Here is a 21,442-nt window from a genome sequence, read left to right as displayed (position 1 = left end):
CCCCTTGTCCAACTAAGTCTGGAATATGGTCCAATCAGAATATTATTTAATACAGAATATCTTGGTACCCATCTCCTTATGTTGAATCCATTGGCTATATATAAATGGCCAGTACTAATGTATAAAAGTTTGGTAAAATGATGAGCCATTTAAAGTATTTTCTAAATCATCAACATAACGTGTGTAATCTACATCTTTATTATACGACTTCATCACTCCAATTATGTTTATGAGGAATAATATTCAGCAAGATGCTATGATTTTTAAGTTTATAGCAGAAAATCATGCTTTTCTAGACGTTCTTGATTCTTTTTCGGTTTCATGTGTCCTAATTCACCAAGAAGAGTATATTATCTAGAATATGGTCTTAATCTCAAAATTCAGTGGTAAGAACAAAGTCAAAAATACAATTCGATTGTTTTACTTTTCTTGCATTACTTCCCAGATTCAGTTTGAGGGAATTTTTTATTGCCTTTCTATCCTGCCAAGACCAGATTAAATTTAAATATCCACAATGGTCATGGGTGGTTAAAAATAGTAAAGATAGATCAATGCTAACTTCTCCCAAATTGTAGGCTTTGTATGATTTACACCATTATAACTTTGCACATATATCTTTCATTTTAATCTCTGTATTGAAACCACCTTAAAATGCAAAACTGTAGATGAGTGTATTATATAGATATATAATTTATTACCTAAGAAACTGTTGTTGATATTAAGTTAAAATTATACCAAAGTCCACTTCATCAAAATCAGAGATTTTTACATTCCTTCTCTTCAACTTTGTATTAATTACTTAAAACAGTTCTAAGAACTGAATTAACATTTTCCATTACTATAGGCAACAGAAAGATACATATATATTCTGCAACACATTGGTGATAAACTTTTATTGACAATTGCTGTCAGATGGAATGACATTGGATCACCTACTGTAAAACTCAAATCAGTTATTTTGGCACACATTCTCCAATGTCTAATTGGCTCATATCCAACAAATCTATCCAGCATACATGTTTAGTTACCTCAGGGTATATTTTAAAACTAACTTGGCTTTTAATGATTCACCAAGAAGTAAAATAGCTTAGGATGCAATGTTATAGGCTCTGTTGAGTGATTTGAAAAGCTTTACTATGAAAATGGTTCAGATTAAAATTATTGAGCCATCCGGTGTGGTATAAGTCTCTAAGACTTCAATCAGGTATTTCTTTTTATGTATAAACACATGTAGAATGACTTGCCAAGGAAATACCGGGTCCTGCAAGAGTGATGTGTTTAGCCCTTTCCCCTGCTAGCCCTATGCAAAGATAATATGGCCATTTATTCATAAACAGTTCCTTGCTTTGCATTTTTAATTTTCTTAGCAGATAACCACCATCCTTATTTGATTATTAAAGCAAATAGACTGTTCTTAATCAATGAAATGACTATTGGGACCCTAGATTATCCAGAGACTATCTCCTCCAACTTAATAGTGTTCCTCGATATTAAGAAGAATAAAAGCAAAAACCAACAAAAACCCTAGGTTGCTATCATGGAGTTGCCCTTGGAAGATCTGCTCAATCATTGGTCATCCTAGATGTGGGAACCGCGCTCGCGGACGGTAGATTTTTTTGTGCTTTCCTATGATGTCATGTGTTCAGCTGGAATTAAGGAATGTTATAGGAGCCATTGTGTGAAATTTGCCTTTGTAACTGTATTATACAGGACAACATTTCAGGCATGTTGTCCACTTTATCAGCCAATGTTGCTTTCTACAGGCATCAAAGGAAATTCTCTAGTGCCTTAGTTTTAGAAAATCAGAAGAATATTTTTATTTGATGAATACTTTGAATCTTTGAAACTGATTATATTTCTCTTTTTGCTTAGTTTCTAAAAACCTTAGTGCTCAATGTTCACCTAGAACTAGCAATATTTTAACAGTTTCTGTCTCTTATCTGTGTACCAGCTCTAACCATATTTCTCTTCAGATTAGTTCTTTGATTTATTTTTTATCATAGAGTTCATTCTTTTCAACAGCCTTTCCTTTTTATAAAGAAGCTACTCTGATGTGAAGAGCTGAATATTAACCTAGAATTAGCTATTTTTAAATGTTTCTTTTTTGTTTTGCCCTTCAAAACAATAATTTGTTTTTACTTTCATCTGCTTCCATTTTTGTCAGCAAAAAGTGATTTTTAAAATTAGGGAGTAAATACATAAAACATATCTAACCTAATACACTTCATTCATTCACTGAACAAAATTTCATGAATAGTAAATTCTGTGCCAACAGTAATTCTGGCTGAGTGTTGGTTTGTAATGATGAGTAAGACCAACCGTGTCTCGAAGGACTTCACAGTTCAAAGGGGTGGTGAGATAAGTAAATAAGCAATGCCAATAATGTGTCGTAGACAAGATGTGGTGGAAGTTAATCGCTGGATGTTATGTGAGCAGAGAAGGGACATTTTATCCACTCTGACCCCAACAATTTGTGTCAAGAAATAATTTCCAGGAGCTGCTTCTGTATCTAACTCATATAATCAGAATTTTAATAATCTAAGTTCTGCTGTATTTTTCAAGAGATTTACTTATAGTCAAATTAATCATAATTTACATCCCATGATTTCTAATTGTGCACACTTATCCTGCCCCAGGTCATGGATATATATAAGAGAAAAATTAACCAAATCATACAGGGTCAGAGCTTAATAGTTCATCTTTTTCCTATAATTTTGTGTAGCAATAGGTAACCGAAATTGCACCAAAAGCACTAAAATATTTCTAATTTTTCTCTATTTAGTTATATAGTGTAGAAATGAGTGATATTAATTATGTTTCATCCCATATTTGTATATTTATAGTTGGGTTTGTATATTATTTTTGGTGAGACATATTGTGATCATTATGGCAATTCAGTCTATCATTAATTTCCAAGTAACACATATTTAGCATTTTTAATTTAATGTTATAAAGCCACCATCCTTTCAGGAAAATTGTGCTTGAGAAGCATTAGGCCACACTTTTTCTAAGTTATTTTTTAGAACTAAATTTAGAATGACTCCCTTTTTTTATAAAGGAGAAAACAGAATCCTCAAAAATGTCTGGCTAAAGAATTTTGATTAGACTTAAAGGCCTGATGGAAGCATTTAGGAATAGCTTTTTTATATATATGTATTCATACAAAGGTTACTTCTTCTATTACTTGAAAATTACAGTATTTTTACATTGCATAGTTGTAGCCTAGAGGGAAAATAGTGAATGATTATTGATACATGTACAACTTTACCTCTAAAATTTCACTTTTATAATCATAGATTTTATTAATATGAAGATGTCTATAAAATAAATACTATTATAAAATCATGACTATATTGAATTTTAATTCTGTATTTCAATTTATATAATTATAACATCAATACAAGAAGTCTTTACTATGGCATTATATTTGTATAAATACTTAATTTTTCCATTTATTTTAATATAAATTATTGTATTAAAAGGTAACAAAAGTATCTTGGAAGAAAATACTTAAAATTTGAATTATGCAACATTTAATTTTTAAATATAGCTTGAGATATCTTACATACTAACATTTCAAATGCATGTAACTTCTAATGATTGAATTTATATAATTTTCTAAGTTTATACCATAGTTTTTATACCAATAACAAATTGACACTGTATTTTTGTCTTATTTTTCTCGTATTGTATGCCTTTTGTTACTTTGTTTTCTCTTTTTGTCTACTTACAGTAATTACCATTTTTCTTTTTACTCATAGAATATTCGTGCATTTCCTAGTCACATAAAATATAATTTTATAAAGTGTAATAATAGCAGAGGAAAGAAGATTTAGTTTTTAGTTGCCATCCAAAAACTCTACTTGTTGATTTTTTTGCTATAATTGGTTTTATTAATTATAATAAATTTATTATCACTCAAATCAGCACAATATACTAAACATTTGAGTCTAAAGATCTTGAAAAATCTGCCATGCTTTAATGCCTTTACTTTAGAGGCAATATAGCCAAATGATTACAAATAAGTACCTGTTTATATCACCTGATTATGTTGGAGTGGAATGTATATGGCAAATGTCTCATTCTATACAGTGAAGTGTCCTAAATTCTTAAATGTTGTCTCCCAAAATAAAACAGTATGGCATAATATGGCATAATTGTGCATGTATGTAATATGTATATATGTATATTTATACTTAAATACATGTATAAACTTGTTTCCTCTTGAGTGCCAAAAATTATGATGAATTTCTCGTGTTATGGTAGTTGAACTTTTATGCATTCAGTTTGTAGAACTTAAGTGGTTGACATATGGATTCATAGATGCTGAAATAATTCAAAGAACCCACATACAAACAAACATTGGGATTCAGAGACACATAACTTAAATTAGCAAATATTTATTTAGCACTAAGCTAATTTTTTTGCATGTTGGATACAAAGTTAAAAGGAACCACATCCAAATCTAGATGAAATTTCTTTATGACAGTGTTTCTTAAAGTTTGATCCAAGACCCATAACATCAGGATCTCCTAGGAACTTGTTAGAATGTGAAGTCAAACTCTGAAGTTAAGGTCCTGTAATCTCTCTTTTAACAAGCCATTCAGGTAACTGCAATGCATATTACACTGGCAAACTATTGCTTTATGAAATGCTCTTATAGACCATTTTCCTTCTACACAGTGCACTTATATGAATAGCTGAGATTATACATGTTTATTAATATAGAGGGCTTCTTTAATACTTTTTTCCCTACCAGAATGCAAGCTCCAGTGGAAGAGCATTCTCACCTGTATCTCATCATGTGTTTCCACAATGCTGCACAGTGTTAGCTACTGCCAAACATTTTTAGTGAATGGAACCAAGTTTGAAACTTGACTCTAAAAGATCAGAGATTTCAAAGTTCATAATATTATACAAATTGTACAATGAAGATTATAGTAAATGCTGAAATCAAATGTGAGCAAAAAATAAATTTGACCTTCTTTATGTGTCTGAGAAATTTCTCACAATTATTGCTACTATAATCTATTCAAAATAAATGCTAATGATGCAACATTTCTTTCAAGGCATTTTCCTAAATGTTCATTACAAACATGTTAGTGTTTTATGTTTATATATTTCTTAATACAATGTAAAAATGTTTTCACATTCATTGTCTCTTTTGATTAAACAATGGGGACAATGTTTTGCTTCTTAATATGAGTAGTTATTCTGACCACAAAATTAATAAGATACCAATACATGAAGTCTATTTTGTGAAAGTATTATGACATTTTAAAAGTCTGAATCTTGCCTAAATTATAACTAGAATGCTGACTTCTGTGCTTGACTCTTCAATGTGTTAAAAACTCATGCTGGTAACTCTGAAAATATCTTCTTTGTTAGCTCCTTATCTGCTCGTTTTCCTTGTCCCTGATGAAAGTGCAAGAAGGCCTTAGGGTATTTCATGTATGCATAAGAATAAGATGAATTGTCCTAATTCTGTACTTACAGAGTTTCCAAATCCTACTTGAAAAGCATGCATATACTATTAATCATTGCCTTTAAAGCACACAGAGACAAAAAAGAATTATCAACACAAACTTGTATGCATTATCTATAACATACAGCAGTGGGGGCCTGTATTCCATATGCATATATATTTAAATGTTGCATAAATCTCAAGGTTACAAAAAGTTAATATACTACATTAAAAAATGCAACCCTCAAAATTACCTGGAAGGCTAAAATTTGCAGCCTGAATGTGGAAATGCAGTGCAATCCCCTTATCTTCCTACTCTGACTCAACTTCATTCACAGTGTCTGACATTACCGTGAAGACTTCTAAATCTGTCCAAAGTTTCCACAAACAATCTCCCTTTAACCAACACTTGAACACAGAGGTAGCTACGACAATGATGCAATCCATCCTAGCAAGGACCAAGGCAAGCCCTGGAAGGAGCCTTTACGCCAGCTGAGTAGAGAATTCGAGTGCTTAGGAAACAGCACTAAGATCTGGTCGGTGACATATCGGTTTGGGATGCACACATTCCAATGGGCCAGGGATGCCTTATCCTATGCAGGCAGATGCAGCTGGGAGAACACCAAAATATTGCCCTCCAAAGCTCATGGCAAGGCAGGTTTCCCATTGATTGGGTTCAAGGATGGAACTGTGCAACACATATATCAGGGAAAACATTGGAAGGCAAAACATTCTCCTTTTCTTTGCTTAATTCAGTGAATTTCCTCATGATTTCACTCCTTTATGAAACAAAAAGCTCCCAGTTTCTTCTTCAGAGAATTTTCCAAGGTGGATTGAGATCTGCCCTCTAAACCTTTTTCGTATCATTTCTGTTCGTTTTTTTCTTTATATAACATCATTGCGTGAGAAAGGAGTGCATTGCCAGTAACTTGAGGAGAGTGTGGGCAGTGCTGCTTTTATAGAAAATTCTCCCTAAGTAAACCTCCACTGTAATCTTAGACCATTTAATTTTGTGGATGTAGTTTAGCATTTCCATCTGATTCTTTCTTTGTTTCATCCTTGTTTCATCCTTCTCTGTCTCTGCAAGTTTAACTGTCCTTTTGATTTTCTCTTGAACTTACTCTTTTGCACCAGTTAACTAATATGGGTGTTTTTTCCTTTACTCAAGAAATTCCCTTCTATGGTAAATACTGAATACTCACCATTCACAAAATGGTAGTAGTAACATCACACTGAAAAACTTGTTCTACTGGTGGCTTGTCAAGTTGGCCGTTTATTAGGACATCTGCAGCCACCTTATACTTGGACCATTTCCCCTCCATTACGACCGTGCTAGAAGACAGACACGCTGCACAGAATGGGCTATGGGAGTAGAGCAGAAAGTCATTACAGATCTCCTCTTAGAGCTATTTTTTACTTTTACTTAGCATTCTTCTGGGCCTTTTCTAGAATTAAACTTGTATTTCAAAAGGACTTCACTGAAAGAAGCCAATTAAGTCACTGTTTTAGTTTTCCAGTGCTGCCAGAACAAAACCACAAACTTGGTGGCTTTAAACAGCAGAAGCTTATTTTTCCAGAGTGCTGGAGGTTGAAAGTCTGAAATCAAGTTGTCAGCGTGGTCATGCTCTCTCTCTGAAGATACCCTAGGAGAGTATCCGTTCTTGCCACTTCCTAGCTTCTGAAAGTTACCTGCAACTTTCGGCCTTCCTTGGTTTGTAGCAACAAAATTTCCATCTCTGCCTCTGTCTCCACACAGTTATATTCCCTCTATGTCACTCAGCTATGTTTGGTCTCCAGTTCTTAAACAGACACAAGTCATGTTGGAACAGAGCCCAGTGTAACTCAAAATGATGTTATCTTAACTCATTTACAACGACAAAGACCCTATTTCCAAATAAAGTCACGTTCATGGGCACCAGCAGTTAGGACTCGAACTTATCCTTTCTCTGTGGGGTGTGGAGGCAGGGCAGGGGTCTCACAGTCCAACAGAATACAGCTACCATAACCAATCACTAAAGTTGTGAATGGAATTGCATAGGATTTAAAAATCTATGGGAAATAAACAGGACAGAGGAAGACATTTTTCAAACATTTAGTGTATATTTCATATTGAGGATTTGTTATATTTTAATGATGCTTTGAGTTATTCTACTTTAGTTTGAATAATAATAATAACACTTACTCTTAGATATTATCTTAGCCTATTTCCCCTTGAGTATTAGACTTCACCTGCAAATAGATCTCCATGCTCTATTAGGTTGTGTTCTTTGAAAATTCTGAGTAATATGATATAAGCACACTTTTCATTGGCCTGCAAGGACTAAATTGCCAACAGGTGTCTTTTTCATAGCAGCCTTAAACCCTGTTGCTTTTCATAAAGGATCACAGTTGTCTTCACTTCATTCTAAGGGGAAACAACCCCGATCCTTTCCACTAGTAATTTTTCTTTGGTGCTGTGACTTCTCTTGCTTTGTTATTGAATGGAAAGGAAACAGATGCTGAATTTAGAAAGGGACTTGCAGAAAGAGACATTTACAATTAGCTAATGGTTGTAGTGCAAAGCAGAAAACAAATTCAAGAAAATTACTTCAAAAACCTCAATAAAAATACTTGAAAAGAAGAAGAACTCTCACAGGTATGAAAAGAAGTAAACAAATACCAAGGAAGTGAAGAAAGCAAACAAATCTGTGTATTGAACATATTGACAAGGACAACTTGTAGCTTGCATTCCAAGAACATGTCCAGTATATTATCACCCTGTCGGTTTAACCTAGCTCATTGGAGCAAGTTTTCACCTGCAGCTGGCTAAAAACTTAGGCAGTTCATGGCTTTTCTGTTAACTCTTAGCAAATGCAGGTTCCTGCCACCTTAAGTCACAAAACGCAGTGTGATCAATGGCCAATCTTATTATTAAAAGTCAGTTTGCAACTTTACAGAAAATTACAGTTACCCCACTTTTTTCCACGTAGGCTCTGCTATAGGTGGAAAGTCAATATGTGTGCAGTAAGAGAAGTGCACCGATCAAGCTGCCTGTTCACTTGAATTGAAGGTTGTGCTGGCTTGAAAATTTCAGAATGACAAGAGACATGTGGAGCGCCCATGCAGCCAGAGACCTTTGGAGATGAAGAAAGAAACAAGAAGCCTGGAGATAGAGTTAGCAGACATTGCCATGTTCACCGTGTGCCTTTCCTGTTGAGAGAGAAACTCTGAACTTCATTGGCCTTTCCTGAGTGAAGGTAACCTCTTGTTGGTGCCTTAATTTGGACATTTTCATAGACTTGCTTGAATTGGGTTATTTTCATGACCTTAGAATTCTAAACTTGCATGTTTATAAATTCCCCCTTTTAAAAACCATTCCATGTCTGATATATTGCATTCTGGTAGCTAGCAATTTAGAACAGAGGTATATAAAACTGATTCCTTCCAAAGGGTGGGATATTTTAATAATTTTTTTGGAAATTCCTCTCATTGTGAACCTCCAGCACATAGGACCTCTGAACTGCAGTTATTTTGACAATTTGGTCCATTATCTTCTTCCGGCTTATATTAGTGCACATTTGACCAGAAAACAAAAGTGCTCTATGTGATATAGAATAAATGATTTATTGTAGGGATTATACAACTGTAGGAAGTGGTAGAGTATTCTGTTGCTGTATAACTGTTGATGAGCCTGGAGTTACTGTAGGTGGGCCAGAGTACAATGAAAAAGGAAAGTTGAATATGCATGACAGCCAACACAACTTGGACAAACTAGGGCCACTATGACAAATAATAACTCTAACCTGTATCTTAACATATACAAATTTGGTGCTACAGGTGGCCTGCAGAAAGAGCTGGCATTCTTTGCCAAGGGGCTTCGTACACACTTGTTTGAGAACTTAAAGTGGCTCAAGGAGAAGATCCGAAAGGATGTGGAGGAGTTTTAGGTCATGGTATGGCATCATGCTAACCAGGTAGGCCAACTAATCAGCAACAGGTTATGCCAAATCCCTGTCCCTTGCACCAGCCTTAAAGCAGAGCATAACAATTACAGCTTTACTTGAGCCTCCCAAATGTGCTGCAAATTCCCCCATGGCAATTCTAATCTGAAAGCATACAGGGAAGGGAATTCTAGGAAATGTACATCTAGATGAAGATGTTTCAATATAGAGTTATCATATAGTTCCCAATTTAGTCTTCCCAATGCACCTAAGAATGGGTGGAAGTGTTCAGTTTCTCTCTATTGAGGCTTTTTCAAACTCAAATGACAAACTTACTGGACAAAATCTTCTACAACCTCACGTAAGCTCACAACTTCACACTTTTGTACTCTCTCTCTCACTTTCTCTCATGCACTTCTTCTTTCTTGGGATCTCTCTCTTTCTTTCACTGGTTCACTCTGCTTTGTCAGCAAAAAGAAAGTTTTCTAAGGAAAACACTCAATCATCGAAAAAAACTCTGGAAGAGCTTTCCAATCAGGGTGGCATCCCCTTCTTTGCTTCGGCCTTCAAAGCCTCTAGTAAATCCAGATCCAATACATGCATGCCTTGCTACAAAGAATATATCTCAATCGCTCTCAATGATCCCACTGAAGTTTCTCAGTAGGCTTGAGGGGAAGGGTTGGCATCCCCTTCTTTGGAGTAGGGAAAGGGGCTCATAATACAGCACACTGTCTCCAGAAAAATCCTCATTCTCAAAAATCCCTATCCCTAAATACCTTCAATTAGATGAATCCTTTTCAGACTCATGTAACCAGTTTTGAAATATTCGTCATGTAAATTTACATCTTGTTCTAGCAGCTAGGTTTGAAATACCTTAAGTTATATATTTTATGACTTTATGCTTCAGTCATAGCATCGAATTTAACTTCCTATTTACAGGAAAGAAGTTAATTTATACTTAAAGAACCAGCTTGGAGCTCAAGTTTATATTTTCTTATACAGTTAACCTAAGACTAAATTTATTAGTTATATAACTTTAGAAGCAGTATAGAATAATGGCTTATGGACAACCTTTATTTTCCAGTAAGTACATTGAGTCTCCTATCCATGATTTATGATTCATTCTTACAAGAGGAATGCTCATGATAATATTTTCAATATTAACTATCAGTCCCCTTAGGATTCAAAACCATTCCATGTATCCTACTTACTGTTTTATTTGTACTTTTAAAGCTAATTTTATAGCAGCTGAGAAGTTTGCATCCTCCTTTACTGGTAACATCATCATGAAGATGTTCAATAAAACTAATAGCAAAACCAACTCTGGTTTAGAATCATAAAACAGCCTGCTGTCTCTTCAATATTAATGATCTGATAATTAAAATGAAATCTGCTACTAAGCACATTCTTTTTGACCCTGTGGAGAGAGCTGTACTTTTTAACTCTTTAAGGTCCAACTGTCTGCATATATAATATGATAATTAGAAAAAGTCTTGGAAAGATTTGCCATCTGGAGAAATGTCACATGTTCTAGTTTGCTAGCTGCCAGAATGCAACATACCAGAAATGAAATGGCTTTTAAAAGGGGAATGTAAAACAGTTTTTAGGCCTATAAAAATGTCCAAACTAAAGCAAGTCTCTAGAAATGTCCAATCTAAGGCATCCAGGGAAAGATACCTTGGCTCAAGAAGGCCAATGAAGTTCAGGGTTTCTCTCTCAAGTGGAAAGGCACGTGGTGAACAAGGTCACGGTTTCTCTCTTGGCTGGGAGGGCACATGGCATACATGATGTCACTGCTAGCTTCCTCTCCAGCTCCCTGGGAGGTGTTTTCCTTCTTCGCTCCAAAAGTCGCTGGCTGATGGAGACTCTCTGCTTCGTGGTTCTGTGGCATTTTCTATTGTGGCTTTCTCAGAGTTGTTCTTCTGTACTCTCTGACTCTCCTCCTTTCTCCAAAATATTTCCTCTTTTATAGGATTCCCGTAAGCTAATCAAGACCCTCCTGAATGAGTGTAGACAGGTCTCCACCTAATCCGGTTTAACAATCACTCTTGATGGAGTCACATTTCCAGGGAAATGATCTAATTACAGTTTCAAACATACAGTACTGAATAGGAATTAGAAGAAACAGCTGCCTTTACAAAACGGAATTAAGATTAAAGCATGGCTTTTTTTGGGTACATACATGCTTTCCAACCAGCACATCTCATTTGCAGGTTAGAGTACAAGAGACAGTGTAATATAAAGGGAACAAATCTGGGATTACTCAAAAACATCAAAAGCAAAATAAAAGGACATTGCATTTTATTATGTTTGTAACTGATTTTAATGTGTTATCACATAATATAAAAATCATAAAAGAGATTATTTGGAAATATACCAAAAATATATAGTATAATCACTCATTTATCTAAATTCTAGGAATAAGTATCAACAGGGCCTAAATAGTGATCTAGCAACTCCTTTTATGATAGAACAGAAAGCATCATGAGACTGAGTAGACAAGACTAGCTAGTTATGTTTTCCTTTTGAAAATACTTTAAATTATCATTTCTCATACTTTACTTCACAAATACCTTTTAATTTAATATATAATCTTAGAATCTCCTTAGAATGTATAAAAATAATTAAAATTTGTTCATGTAATAAAATGAGTTTGTCATTTAATATCATTATAGTACTAATGAATGTTATATAAAGTTTATTATAATATATTGCTTAGTACTACTTATATACAGAGAAGTGGTAAGCAAAGTACTTAGTGGCTTTAAGTTAATTACACAAGTAAAAGCTTAATTTTTACAAGAAAAATACAAGTGAATTTTGAAATTTTATTTCAGGATTGATTTTGGGTTTGAATTAATACTGAAAAAATAGATTGTGTTTAACTAGGAAGAGACTGAGTGGCTGGGCTTGAATTGCAGTTCTCCAACGGTCTCTGTCACAAGCTTTCTGATGCTGGGCAAGTTACTTAACCTGTTTAATCTTAATTTCCTCAGTTGAATTGTGGGAATAAAATTGTCACCTAATTCATGCAGCATTTTAAGAACTAGAAAGAACTAGAAAGAAAAATACATGCAAAGAACTTATAATGCCCAGAACACACACACAATGAAATATCCATCAGTGCTCTGGTTGCACATACACACACAAACACACAGCAGTCACGTATATAAATGTCTAAATGTGAATGTAAACTAAAACGTTGGAAATAAAATGTAGAAGCATATCATTAGGACCTCATGTTAGGAATGTCTTTTAATGTCCACTTCAGATTCCAAAAATTAAAAGACTGACAACAGCAAGAGTGGTAGTTGGAAGGTGTTATGTGCCCCAGAAAAGATTATGCTCTCTTAATCCATTCCTGTGGTTGCTGATCGACCATGAATTAAACTATTTGGATTAGGTTATTTCAAGTGAGATGTAACCCACCTCATTCAAGGTGGATCTTAATCTTCTAATTGGTATCCTTTATAAGAAGATAAAGGACAGGAAATAGTTCCGGAGAAATTAAGAGAAAAGTTCAGGAGAAGTGAAGAGAGGATGCACAGAGGACAAAGAAGAAACCCTTGAGGCCATAAACTGAAAGCAATAAAACCCAGGATGAAAGACCTGCAGATGTTGGCCATGTGCCTTCCCTTGTGATAGACGTGTCCTAGAGGCCAGCAGCCGGTGTCAGAGTCCTGTTGATGAATTGGGTTGGATATTTTCGTGGCCTGAATACTGTCAATTGCATGTTCATAAATCCCCATTGTAAAAGCCACCCCCTTTCTGGTATATGAATTCCAGCATCTTTGCCAAACCAAAACACCAAGTGAGGGTGTGGAAATAAACTCATACCTTACTGGTGAATATATAAATTTATAAAATTGTGAAATATACCATATTACTTAGCAATCCCACCACCACTGGGTTTATTCTAAACAGCTCTCATTTATGTGTTCAAGGAGTTAAGTATATAAGTATATAAGTATTTTTTCCAGTACTGTTTGTAATTAAGAGTAATTGGAAACATTTTCCATATTAATTTAATAAGAGAAGGGATAGATAAAGGGTATTAACAATGTACTATTCTGGAATTAAAATGAATCAGTTTGGGCTATATATGAAAATAGTACCATGTACATGAAATGAAAAACCAACAAAGGTATGCTGTATATTTTTTATGGATGTACAATTATATTAGTATAAACACATACCAGAGAATAATCGTAGCAAAATTATGAAAAGTATTATCTCTGAGCACGGAAGGTGAGGAAAGTATCTGGAGAGGGGTCCATAGTGGCCTTACTTAAATCCATTGGTTTTTACTTTGTTAAAAATATCTGACACAAATAATGCAAAAATGTTTATATAGCAGACTGATTGTGATATGGACATTCATTATGTTAATCTGTCCTTGGTTCTGAAAACTTAAAATATTTTTTAATCAAACAGCTCTAAATCGAACAAAATAGAATAAATTTCTTTGTAATATAACATTCGAGAGAGACAGTATCTTAAAAACTAGATCATTGGAATGTGTATTTTATTTTAAATGTCAATTACATTAGTGTGTATGTGTATGTTTGAGTTTTAAACACTAGAATGTTTTTAAAGCTAGAGTGTTTCAAAATGAATTTTACCAGTATTCCTCTGCAAACCATACATTGCCTGTATGGATAGCTTTCATTGTAAATAAATGAAAATCTACACTGAATTGAGGACAATCATCACTCTATTTTCTCTTCAAAATGTTTTTGAAGTTTAGCAATATCTCCCTATACCATATTAAAAAACTGATCAGATGAATGAAACATCAAATTAATTCAAATTATGGGATCTAGTTACAGAATTACTGACATTTTTATGTCCCCATCAACTTTTCATTTTTCAACATGAATCCTTACCAGATTCACTGCCTTTCTAAGTGGTCTTTGAAGAGTGCAGTTAAACAATATGTAAGAAACAAGACAAACGATTTAAAATTACAATAGTTACAACCATCATGTGATAAAACAAGTGAAAGTCTGCTTTAACATTCTCTTTCGATCTACCTAATAGCAGTACATACACACTTGGTACACTCAAACTGTCCTGTACTAAAAGGGAAAATATTTATTTTATTGATGTATTAAATATATTTACTGATTTTTAAAAGTGATATCCGAAAGTGACATTATAGACTCTCATTACTTGATACCACCTGCCATCCCTCCTAACATGTTTTCAGCCTCCTGTGTGACTTCCAATCAGAAAACACTAATTGGGAGATAAATTCACAAAGACCAACATACTAACGTTTAGATATCATTTTGTGGCATAATCACCTATATGATTCTAATAACGATATCATAATTAAGATATACATCTTATGAATCACATGTAGTTAGCTACAACCTCCAGCAAACTGCTATAGCATACCAGGTTAAGACTTCGTGGGTTTAAAATAGTCCTTGTTTAACTGTGAGTTTTACTGTTTTCTTATGGAAGACGAAGAAAACCAATATTTATATACTGATGAATTCTGTGACCATTTATATTATTCTATCTTTATAGCAACATTGTTAAGGATGTAGTGTAATTAAACAAATTTCACAGATGGTAGGGAGATGTCTAAAATAGTGGAGTGCCTTGCCTAAGAACACATGTGTAAGAAAGGTTTATTAGATTCTACCATATGATGATGTCTCTTGACCCACCATTGGTTTAGCAAAGACAGTTATTTTATGTTAATGTAATGTATCATCTTTTCATTATGCCTAACATAATAAACTCAAACAGAAGAAAATCCACAAAGGAAATCAAGAGTCAAAGCCACTTCATTCATTCAGAGTGGAATTAATGACAGAAACTAAATTCAAGTATTGGGCTTTTGGACTTGTTATGTAAATCACTTGGGTTTTACCCATTTAGACTTGTAGGAGAGGATTAGAAACGTATCAGCAAGAAGTGAAAAAGGGACATCGGTGAAACAGCAGGCTATGAACGCTGATATTGCGGGAAATGTGCCTCAGTAACCCTTTGGTATACAGAGTAATAATATAAAATTTAAATGAAGACACAGATTAAGAGAAGTATTTTTGCTCATTTTGAAGTTTATTATATTTAAGATTCTTTATCTAGGGTGATGTAAAATATATGGTTATGTCAAAAATAAGAGATGCTGTCAAAAATATGAGGATTCCCCAGAAGCTCAAACTCCGTAACTATGCTGTGATCATACTTTCAAGGACTCCAAAGCCCTCTTCCCTGGGGGACAATACATTATTAGAGAGTTTAAAATCACAAAATGACAAAAAAATCTTGTTTCTGTGGGGTCGTCCAGTTAGCACAAGTCAAGCGATTTACAAGCACAAATACAAGAGATTAATTGGAGGATGTTCAAGTGAGAGAAAAAGAGGAGAGGCAGCAGGAATAGTCTGGGAGAGCCTAAAGATGGTGCTGCAGACCTGATATCTATGAAAGAAGAGAAGGAAAGGTGGATGGTGGATAGGAACAGGCTCATACTGCACTGCCACTGAAAAAGTCTCAGCAAATCCAACTGGGAGCTCAAGAACTGGTAGTAGAAGAATCATGCATTCTTCTACTGGCAGAAATGGCCAGGCTTCAAAACTCGGTCATACTCAAGTCATTGGCTGTGGGGGAAGACCATGGCCTAAGCTCCAATATTATGTTAAATCCTGAAGGCTCTACAGCTGCAGGGTGTCAGCTCACAGAACCGCCTGCAGCTGATCACTGATCGTGGAGACATTGCGTCTCCATGGCTATCACAAGCTTTGTCTAAGACTCTGAAGGTGCCGTCTTGTTCTTCTGCTTCTGAATCATTCTCCGTCTATTTGATCCCAAAATGGTCTTCTGATTCTTTCTGACTGCATGCTTTTCTCCAAGTGTCTCATCATAGCTGATTTGAATCTGAAACAGCAATTCCAGTCCTGTGGCAATTTCAGCTGTTTCTGTCTATGAACTTGGAGGACTATTCAGTTTGGAGGACTAAATCTTAACCCCATGTCCCCAGTCCAGACACTATGCTTTTCTTTTCTCCCCAGGGGAAACTGACAAGTTCAACTCGGACTTTGTTTTAGGACTCATAATTAATGATAACTGTATTTGTTTTCATTTAAATAAATTTAACTTAAAACAATGAATAAACATTAAGCATCAATTCCAACTTAACGCTATTTACTTGGATATTTAACCATGTGAATTACCTCAAATTTGGAAGGACTTATCATTAAATAATTATAATGCATGCATATGGGTACATGTGGGTATGAAATATTTCATTCATCCATTCGTTCTCTCATTCATTCTTTCACTTATACAAAAACTATGTATTCTTCCAATGGAGAGGCTTAAATGTGTTCAACAAAAGACACATGCTAAGGGAAAATGCAAATCAAAACCACAGAGAGATACTGCTTCAAACCCACTAAGGTGAAATAGTCACTTTGGAAAACAGTCTGGCAGTTCCACAAAAGTTAAGCATAAAGTTACCAGATGACCCAGCATATTCCACTCTTAATCCCACACTCCAAAGAATTGAAAACATTCCTTCTATAATAACTTACACAGAAGTGTCCATAGCAATATTATCAAAATAGTGAAAAAGGGGAAATAATCCAAATGCCCATCAACCAATGAATGGATAAACAAAGTGTGGTATATTCCTACAATAGAATATTATTTAGACACAAAAAGGAAAGAGCCACTTATATATCCTACAACACAATGAACTTGGAAAACATTATGCTAAGTAAAGATAACAGCTCAAAGTCCACATTTTTCATATTGCATAAATTCATTTTTATCAAATGCCTAGGATAAGCAAATCTATAGAGACAGAACATAGAGTATTTTCTACCTTTTCCAGGGATTGAAGAGAAAAGAGAATTGGAAGTGACTGATAATAGATACAGGGATGCATATTAGATACATATATCATGTTGCTCTTGGAATTATTTCAGAGAGCATAAAATACATAGAATGGCAAACAAAAGAAACCTGAGTTCTTCAGGGAGTGATAAGTCATTCAATATGGCTGGAACATGGGAAGCTAGAATTATGGATTATTCTGAAAGCAAGGTAGAAATGATACAGATGGAATTTGACAGTATCATATGAATATCATACAGAGATGATTTTAAGTCTGGAAGTGGTATGGAGTACAAGACAAAAAAAACGCACATACAAGACTCAAGACAGAAAAACAATAAGAAAATTATTGTAGAACTTCAGTTTAGAAATGTTGAAATTGAAATAAGTCATTGGCGGTGAGTACAGAAAGTTGTGTGCATAAGTAAGAGTTCTTTAGAAAATGGAACTAAACGGACATGGTAGAGGAAGAGTAACATACAGAGGTGTGGTACAGGTGGATTGGAAGATTATTGTATCATGGATGCAAAGAGATTAAAAAAACTGAAGAAGTAGAAGTCAGATAATATGAGAAATAATGCTTGCTCAGTACATTTACCATTTTGGTCTTGGTGAAAACACTTTTATTACCAAGAGTAATGAATAAAACAAGGGTTTACAATTGATCCCCACAAAATATATTCATTGCTTACACACACACGTGTATTGTGCACAAATAAAAAAACGTTTTTCACTGTGAGACTGATAGGAACCAGTTACAATTTGAATATTTTGTTTTTATACTAGCTATAGTAGCCAGCTTCAAGATTACCTCAAATGATATGCTACTACACCATTGTGCAATCAGCCCACACACTGAGCCAGAGTTGGTCCATGGGACCAACAGAAAGAAAATACAGCAGAAATGATGGTAGGAAGCTTCCAAAATAAGGTTACAAAGACACCATGGTTTCTATCTTATTCACTCTCGTTCTTGCATCATTCTCTCTGGGGAAGCCATCCTTGTGCTGCACAGCTCTAAGCCAAGTCTGCACGGTGAGGAACTGAAGCCTCCTTCCAACACCCATGTGAGTAAGCTGGAAAGTGGATCCTGTAGCACTCATCAAATCTGCAGATAAATGCTGCTCCCGATAACACTTGATTGTGACCTCTTAGGGACTCTGAGGAAGAACCACAGTCTAAGCAGCTGCTGGATTCCTGCTCTCAAAACTATATGAGATAGTTAATTAGTTGTTGTTTTAAGCTATGAAATTTTGGGGGTTATTTGATATGCAGCAATAGATAACGGATATATTAACAAACATGTAGATGAATGAATATCTAGATGTTGGGTGATAGGTATGAAAAATAGCTGAACACTTCACATATATGTTTAAATGAGTGTTTTTCATATATACACACAGACCCATAATATACATACAATATATCCATATATTTACATATTTCATTATGATTTGTACCATATTTTACATTTATAATATATACCATATATTGTTAAGAAAAGAATTAAAGGGGAGACAGGTTGTTGAAGAAAAATGCACAGAGAAGATAAAAATGGCGGAAATGAAAATATTGCCGAAGAGTTTTTCCAAACTTAACAGAAAGAAAAGTATAATGAATAGTTTCTTAACAAAAGAACAGAGTAATGATGGAGACAGTAAAGTCTATACTCCACAAAAGCACGAGAGCATTATATTGACCTCAGTCAAGTGATTAAGTGCAGTAAATAGATATAATAAAGTATAAGCAACCATAAACATCTAAACTGCTTGAGATATATACTAGAAATCAACATCAGATGAAATTTTAATGTATTTTTTATGGTTCTTACTTTGAGAGCTTTAGAACAGTGCTGGACAGAGAGGATCATGGATTGAATTGAAATAACTCCTAATACTAAGGTCACTGATCTAATAGGTTAGCATCCCTCCTCTGTCTCTTCATAAATATTGGAAGTCCTTAAAATTCCGATCTAGACAGGCATAAAATTATGAACTAAGGATTATCTGAAATGTTGATGTACATTTAAATATCAAAGAACATAAAGAATATTTTAAATCAAGGCAAAAATTATACATTATTCAAAGAAAAAGAATATTTTGATTCTATTTTTATAATGTGATTTGTAAAGCTTGTATGTTAACATATAGTTCCTGAACATGACTATGTGGGTAATGAAGTGACATGACTATATTGCGAATCTGCATTGACAAATGTAGCTAATTGAAGCAGTCTCCTAAAATATACATATCATGGGGAGTGAAGAGAGGAACAGACACTATACCCATAACCCAGAGACAATCCTAGTAGAGGAAAATATTTTTTTTTTAGTTCTCTTCACAGGATTTACTTATAAAGTTTATGTTTTCAATGCCTTTTAATGCTACCAATAATGATTTATGGGTTGACATTTTGTGAGAGGTAACCTTTGGACTTTCAAAACCAAATTAAGATGGATAAGACTATCAGAATATAATGTAAAAACTAAAATAATAGTAAAATTATGTAATTATTATATAATTTAAAGTGTATCTTCATAACATTTTGAGGTAGGTGCTGCTATTATCCCCATTATACAAATGCTCAAACTGAAACAGAAAGATTAAGTAATCTTAAATCAGTAACTTGCCCAACTGAATTTAATGCATATATTCATGCACCTGTTATTTTTTCTTTTTAATGTCATATAATACCAGCCAATTCACTTTCCAGTATATTCTGGTAGCTCTGAGATGTTCCATTATTTTTACAGTATTAACAGGCAGGTCTGTTAGCTTTCATGTCTTAATAACTGAATTTTATAATCCTGGTAGAATAAAAAAGGAAGAGTTCCTTATTTTACATTTTGCTATGCCTTGCAAGGAAAAAGAAATAACAACAGAGCAAAAATTAAGCAAAGAAAAACAAGGTAAGATCTACATTCCAACCTGTATCAGAATTTATAATCAAAATGGTAAAAATGTGTCTAAACATTTCTGAGACAATTTAATTAACATTGATCTTTGCTTTGAAATTCTCTTAACAGAAGATGGAATAAGGAAAAATGAATACCATGTTCATTGACCAAAAGTCAAGTAATAATACATTGTTACAGCAAATAAGCAACCTCATATTCCACTTGAAGACAATGTGATCCAGAGTGTTTATGAATTGCCCACGGCCATATCATCTGGTCAACGACATAGATCTCTTTTTATCTATTACACATTTTTATCATTCACTGGAGATTTTATAAATATTTACCTTCCAGATTTCTCGATCACTGGTACTTTGTTCAATATATTAAGTCTTGTTCTCACCATTTTTCTTTCTTTCTTAAAATGATGAATACTAACTATGAAGTACAGTTTGAGAGAACATTTCAAATTATATTAGGCTTTAGTAAAAAAAGTACTAATGTAGTTCTTCAAGAATATAGTCATATTTTAATTATTCACAAACTAGCTAGTGGAATTTCCAGATCATTGACATGTAACCTGAATATATCAGAAAAATAGAACGTATTCATTACATGCCTGCACATAAGTGCAAAAAGTCTTTTGTATCCAACGTCAGGGATTCATGGATTTCTCCAAAACTTCTATCCATGAACTGTAAGTCTCATTGTAGATCATTGTTTAGCTGATTTTTTTTTTTATTGCTTATAATGACTATATTTGTGCTTAACAGTCTGTACCTCTGAAGGTGGTAGAAAAAATGGCATCTTTGGTCAAGTTTGTTTTTTGGTCTAATTGACAATTGGTGAGTAGCTATTGAAATGAAAAGATATAAAACTATTTATTTATATTAAATTAAGGAATTTATTAGGTACTTCATTTACCTATGCCATCCTCATTTCCCATTTTTATAGGTGATTGACATTTGGCTCAATTTATCATGACAGGGAAATAGATAATTTTGAGTCTGAGGATATTGCTGCATTTTAAAATTATATTCTATGTAATGAATAAGTTGAATTTTAATTTTGAGAGTCTTTAAACCATTGACATGCATGTGAGATATAAAGGAAAGTCTCCAGGCAAAACTGAAAAAGATCACTTTTTTTGAGAATAAAAAAGAAAATAGTAAGCAAAGCAAAAGGCTCCTCAATTGAGATTATCCATACCAATTTTACCCTAATACAAATATTTTACTTCTGAAGTAGAAATCTCCAAAACCAAGAGTCTGTATTGGAACTGCTGACAAATCCTCAGGTATAGAGTTGCTA

General features: G+C 34.0%; 1 long non-coding RNA gene across 2 annotated transcripts in view; it reads left to right on the top strand.

Moving 5' to 3' along the window:
* LOC143668486 (uncharacterized) overlaps positions 1–4,973 on the top strand; it is a 41,720-nt gene extending 36,747 nt beyond the window's left edge. For both annotated transcript variants that reach the window (XR_013168470.1, XR_013168468.1), the window contains one exon: positions 4,760–4,973. This is a non-coding gene — a long non-coding RNA (uncharacterized LOC143668486). The remainder of the gene's footprint in view (positions 1–4,759) is intronic.
* The last annotated feature ends 16,469 nt before the right edge of the window (positions 4,974–21,442 follow it).

The sequence above is a fragment of the Tamandua tetradactyla genome, chromosome 24, assembly GCF_023851605.1.
Source record: "Tamandua tetradactyla isolate mTamTet1 chromosome 24, mTamTet1.pri, whole genome shotgun sequence".
NCBI classification, from domain to species: domain Eukaryota; kingdom Metazoa; phylum Chordata; class Mammalia; order Pilosa; family Myrmecophagidae; genus Tamandua; species Tamandua tetradactyla.
The sequence above is the reverse complement of the archived record's forward strand: the minus strand, read 5'-3'. Positions and strand labels throughout refer to the sequence as shown.